This window comes from Microcaecilia unicolor, chromosome 2 (assembly GCF_901765095.1).
Source record: "Microcaecilia unicolor chromosome 2, aMicUni1.1, whole genome shotgun sequence".
NCBI classification, from domain to species: Eukaryota; Metazoa; Chordata; class Amphibia; order Gymnophiona; family Siphonopidae; genus Microcaecilia; species Microcaecilia unicolor.
In genome coordinates, this window is record NC_044032.1 from 653,260,566 (window position 1) to 653,265,823 (window position 5,258).

The following is a 5,258-nucleotide window of genomic DNA, read 5'->3' on the forward strand; positions in this document are numbered from 1 at the left end:
AGTCTCCGGTCAAAGCTGTGGCAGTGCAGCAGACTTTGGACAATCTGATCCGCCTGGGTGCGGTCGTTCCGGTGCCAGAAAGTCAGCTTGGCAAGGGGCGTTACTCCATTTACTTTGTGGTACCAAAGAAAGGAGGTTCTGTCCGGCCTATCCTCGACCTCAAAGGGGTCAATCGGGCCTTGAAAGTGAGGCACTTTCGCATGGAGACTCTCCGCTCTGTTATAGCGGCAGTGAAGGCAGGGGAGTACCTGGCATCCTTGGACATCAAGGAAGCATATTTGCACATTCCCATCTGGCCTCCTCATCAACGCTTTCTGCGTTTTGCAGTCCTGGGACGACACTTCCAGTTCAGAGCCCTCCCGTTCGGGTTGGCTACTGCTCCGCGGACCTTTTCCAAAGTAATGGTGGTCATAGCGGCCTTCCTGCGGAAGGAAGGAGTACAAGTCCATCCTTATCTGGACGACTGGTTGATCCGAGCCCCCTCTTATGCAGAGTGCGGCAAAGCTGTGGACCGGGTAGTTGCTCTTTTGAGCTCCCTGGGATGGATCATCAACTGGGAGAAGAGCCAGCTGCGCCCGACTCAGTCCCTGGAGTATCTGGGAGTTCGATTCAACACCCAAGTGGGCAGAGTGTTCCTGCCAGACAATCGGATTGTCAAACTTCAGGCTCAAGTGAACCAGTTCCTAGTAGCCTCTCCTCTTCGGGCTTGGGACTATGTGCAGCTGTTGGGCTCTATGACGGCCACGATGGAAGTAGTGCCCTGGGCCAGGGCTCATATGAGACCACTTCAACACTCCCTGCTGCAGCGCTGGACTCCGATCTCGGAGGATTATGCTGGGCGCCTTCCCTTGGATCCAGCAGTGCGCAAGGCGCTGAGCTGGTGGATGCAGACAGACAAGTTGTCTGCGGGAATGCCTCTGGTGACCCCAGAGTGGATTGTCGTCACGACGGACGCCTCGTTGTTGGGCTGGGGAGCCCACTGCTTGGGAAGGACAGCGCAGGGTCTTTGGTCTCCGGCAGAAGCAAAGTGGTCTATCAACCTCCTAGAACTCAGAGCCATTCGGTTGGCGCTTTTGGAGTTCATCCCGGTACTGGTGTGGAAGCCGGTACGGGTCCTGTCGGACAATGCCACGGCTGTGGCCTATGTCAACCGCCAGGGAGGTACCAAGAGCGCCCCTCTAGCCAAGGAGGCCATGGCTCTATGTCAGTGGGCGGAAGCGAACCTGGAACAGCTGTCAGCGGCCCACATTGCTGGAGTCATGAATGTCAAGGCGGACTTTCTCAGTCGCCATACCTTGGAGCCCGGAGAGTGGCAACTATCGGCTCAGGCGTTCTTGGACATCACGAAGCGCTGGGGCCAGCCGAGCCTAGATCTGATGGCGTCATCGGCCAATTGCCAAGTGCCGCGTTTTTTCAGCAGAGGACGGGACCCTCGATCTCTGGGAGTAGATGCTCTTCTCCAACAGTGGCCGACACAAGAGCTCCTCTATGTGTTCCCGCCCTGGCCCATGTTGGGCAGGGTGCTAGACCGGGTGGCAAAGCATCCCGGCAGGATAATCCTGGTGGGTCCGGATTGGCCCAGACGTCCCTGGTATGCGGACTTGATCAGGCTCTCAGTCGACGATCCTCTGCGGCTGTCAGTGGAGCAGGGCCTGTTACATCAGGGTCCCGTGGTGATGGAGGATCCCTCCCCCTTTGGTCTTACGGCCTGGCTATTGAGCGGCAGCATCTGAGGAAGAAGGGCTTCTCAGACAAAGTCATCGCCACTATGCTGAGAGCGAGGAAGCGCTCTACTTCTACTGCTTACGCCAGGGTTTGGCGTACCTTTGCAGCGTGGTGTGAAGCAGGCTCACTTTCTCCCTTCACTGCTCCAATTTCTTCAGTGTTGGCGTTCCTGCAAGAAGGTCTGGAGAAAGGCCTGTCGCTCAGTTCCCTTAAAGTCCAGGTAGCGGCTCTGGCTTGCTTCAGGGGCCGCCTGAAGGGTGCTTCCCTGGCTTCGCAGCCAGATGTGGTGCGCTTTCTCAAGGGAGTTAATCACCTGCGCCCTCCTCTGCACTCAGTGGTGCCTGCGTGGAATCTCAACCTGGTGCTGAGAGCATTGCAGAAGCCGCCGTTTGAACCCTTGTCGAGGGCATCTCTGAAAGACCTGACGTTGAAAGCAGTCTTTTTGGTGGCTATCACTTCAGCCAGAAGAGTTTCCGAGCTCCAGGCGCTCTCGTGTCGAGAGCCTTTTCTGCAGTTCACTGAGGCAGGAGTGACTATTCGCACAGTGCCTTCCTTTCTGCCCAAGATTGTTTCTCGCTTCCATGTGAATCAGCAGCTCTGTCTCCCTTCCTTTCGTAGGGAGGACTACCCAGAGGAGTACTCTGCTCTTAAATATCTAGATGTGAGACGAGTCATCATCAGATACTTGGAAGTGACCAATGATTTCCGGAAATCGGATCATCTGTTTGTCCTGTTTACAGGTCCTCGTAAGGGTCTGCAGGCTGCTAAGCCTACAGTGGCAAGATGGGTCAAGGAAGCCATTGCAGCGGCTTATGTGGCCGCGAGGAAGGTGCCGCCTGTCCAGCTGAAGGCTCACTCCACAAGAGCTCAGGCGGCCTCGATGGCAGAGGCCGGTTCCGTCTCCTTGGAAGAGATATGCAAGGCGGCAACTTGGGCTTCGGCCCATACATTCTCCAAGCATTACCGCTTGACTGTGGCTGCTCGGGCGGAGGCCCGGTTTGGAGCTTCAGTGTTGCGGTCAGGGATTTCTATGTCCCGCCCTGGGTGAGTACTGCTTCGGTACATCCCACCAGTCTATGGATTGATCAGCTTGATGATATGGAAGGTAAAATTATGTATAATCATACCTGATAATTTTCTTTCCATTAATCATAGCTGATCAATCCATAGCCCCTCCCAGATATCTGTATTGTTTTTATTCTGGTTGCATTTCAGGTTCAAGTTTAGTCTTCAGTTACTTCAGAAAGACTTCGTGTTCAAGTTTTTTCACTTGGATTCTTCAAGAGTTAAGACGAGTTTGTGTTACAGTGAGCTGCTGCATTCCTCTCCCCTCCGTTTTACGGGGCTGGATTGAGATTTAAATTCTGCCGGCACTCCCTCCCGCTTCGTGCGGCTGTAGGGCAGCTTTGTACCCCTCCCGCTTCGGCGGTGTTGGGGTCAGTCAGCTCCTCCCGCGGTTGCGGTTGCAGGATAAGCCAGATCCCCCCGCATCGGCGGGTGTGGTGTCCCTCCCCCGCTCCGCGGGGATGAGCTGGACGGATTCCCCTCCCCCACTTGTGTGGGGATGAGCTGGGTTAATTCCCCTCCCCCGTTTCGGCGGTGGTGAGCTGGGCAGAGTGTCCCTTCGTGGGTGTAATTCTCTAAGTGCTGAGTCCTGCGGATGGAGCTTTGATATCGACATACTGAGGAGTTTCCGGCAGCACATGACCACATATAGGGAGGCAAAAGTTTGCTCTCTATCTCCACCTGCTGGTAGATGGACACAACCCACCAGTCTATGGATTGATCAGCTATGATTAATGGAAAGAAAATTATCAGGTATGATTATACATAATTTTACCTTATATATTGCTAACAATAGTTCCGCCAGTTCATTTTTCAGTTCTGTCAGTACTCTGGGATGAATACCATCTGGTCCAGGAGATTTGCTACTCTTCAATTTGTCAAATTGCCCCAATTACATCCTCCAGGTTCGTAGAGATTTCATTCAGTTTCTCCGACTCGTCAGCTTTGAATACCATTTCTGGCACGGGTAACTCCCCCAAATCTTCCTCGGTGTAGACTGAAGCAAAGAATTCATTTAATCTCTCCACTATGGCTTTGTCTTCCCTGATCGCCCCTTTTACTCCTCGGTCATCTAGAGGTCCAACTGATTCTTTTGCCGGCTTCTTGCTTTTAATATACCTAAAAAAAATTTTAGTATGTGTTTTTGCCTCCCAACGCAATCTTTTTTTCAAAGTCCCTCTTTGCCTTCCTTATCAGCGCTTTGCATTTGACTTGACATTCCTTATGCTGTTTCTTATTATTTTCAGTCGGTTCCTTCTTCCATTTTCTGAAGGATTTTCTTTTAGCTCTAATAGCTTCCTATACCTCACTTTTTAACCATGCCAGCTGTCATTTGGTCTTCCATCCTCCATTTTTAAAACGTGGAATATGACTTCCGGTGGAGCTGCGAGCCAAGATGGCCGCGGAAAGGTGAGCTCCTGCAGGCAACGACCAGAGATCCTACTGATTAAAACAGCCCAAACCCCCAGAACAAGAGAAAATGGTCGGGATATTGCGGAGGAGAGTCCCAGGCTCATAATTGGGAACCGCGAAGCCGCTTGGCAAAGACGGCGCGGCGAAAAACGGCGATCGCGCACCCGACTGCAACCACGTGGAGCAGGGGCCGGAGGCGGTCGGCGAGACGCGGGGAGCGGAACACCTAGCTCGATACGGGCGGGAGACCTGGAGAATCAAAGACAGAAAGGTCTCGCCGACGTCGCTGATGTGCTCGGGAGCGGGCAATTGGGATCGCAGCTAAGAGCAGCCGGATGAGAGCACGGCGGAGGACGGATAGGAGCGTGAGGCAAAAAGGAGCATAAGGTAACGTGCTATCAGGAGAAGATGGCGGAGAGATAATGGGAAGAGAAGCGTGGGGAAACAAGAGCAAGGAACACAGCACCAATCCCTGTAAATGAACATGTGCCAATTGAAAATAAAGAGATAGAGGAATACTTAGCATAGAGACCGAGAATAATAAAACTGTATCCAGCACAAATAACAAGCCGAGTTAACCCACTGCAGCTGGGAAACGGGAACAAAAACAGTATTAAATCAGTGGAATAGACTGTAGCTGCCCCGTGCATTGCTGTATGGCGACCAGAAGCTCCAGAAGAGAGCCGGAGAAGAATAAGAACGGGGGTACAAAGATGGCGGACAAAAATTCCCCACCGTCACCAACAGTGAGCTCTGTCTGGGCCACGGAAATTGTCACGGAGGTAAAAATGGCGGTGGAGGAAACCATGAACAATAAATTACAGCAAATAATTGACAAGCTTGAAGGAATGGACCAAAGAATCACCACGTTTACCAACGAGTTCCAGGAGGTTCAACAGCGACTGGGAGAGGTGGAAACCTCCACGCAGGAGGCATCAAAATCCATCGAGCATTTACAAGCAATGGTGACAACCTTGGAAGACAAAGTGGACGACCTGGAGAATAGATCTCGAAGGAATAATCTTCGACTGGTAGGCATACCAGAATCAATACCA

The 5,258-nt window shown here is 52.5% G+C and overlaps 1 pseudogene; it reads left to right on the forward strand.

Annotated features, from left to right (window-relative positions):
• The first annotated feature begins 4,859 nt into the window (after window positions 1-4,859).
• The window catches only part of LOC115462252, a 66,720-nt pseudogene continuing 66,321 nt past the window's right edge, over window positions 4,860-5,258 (forward strand).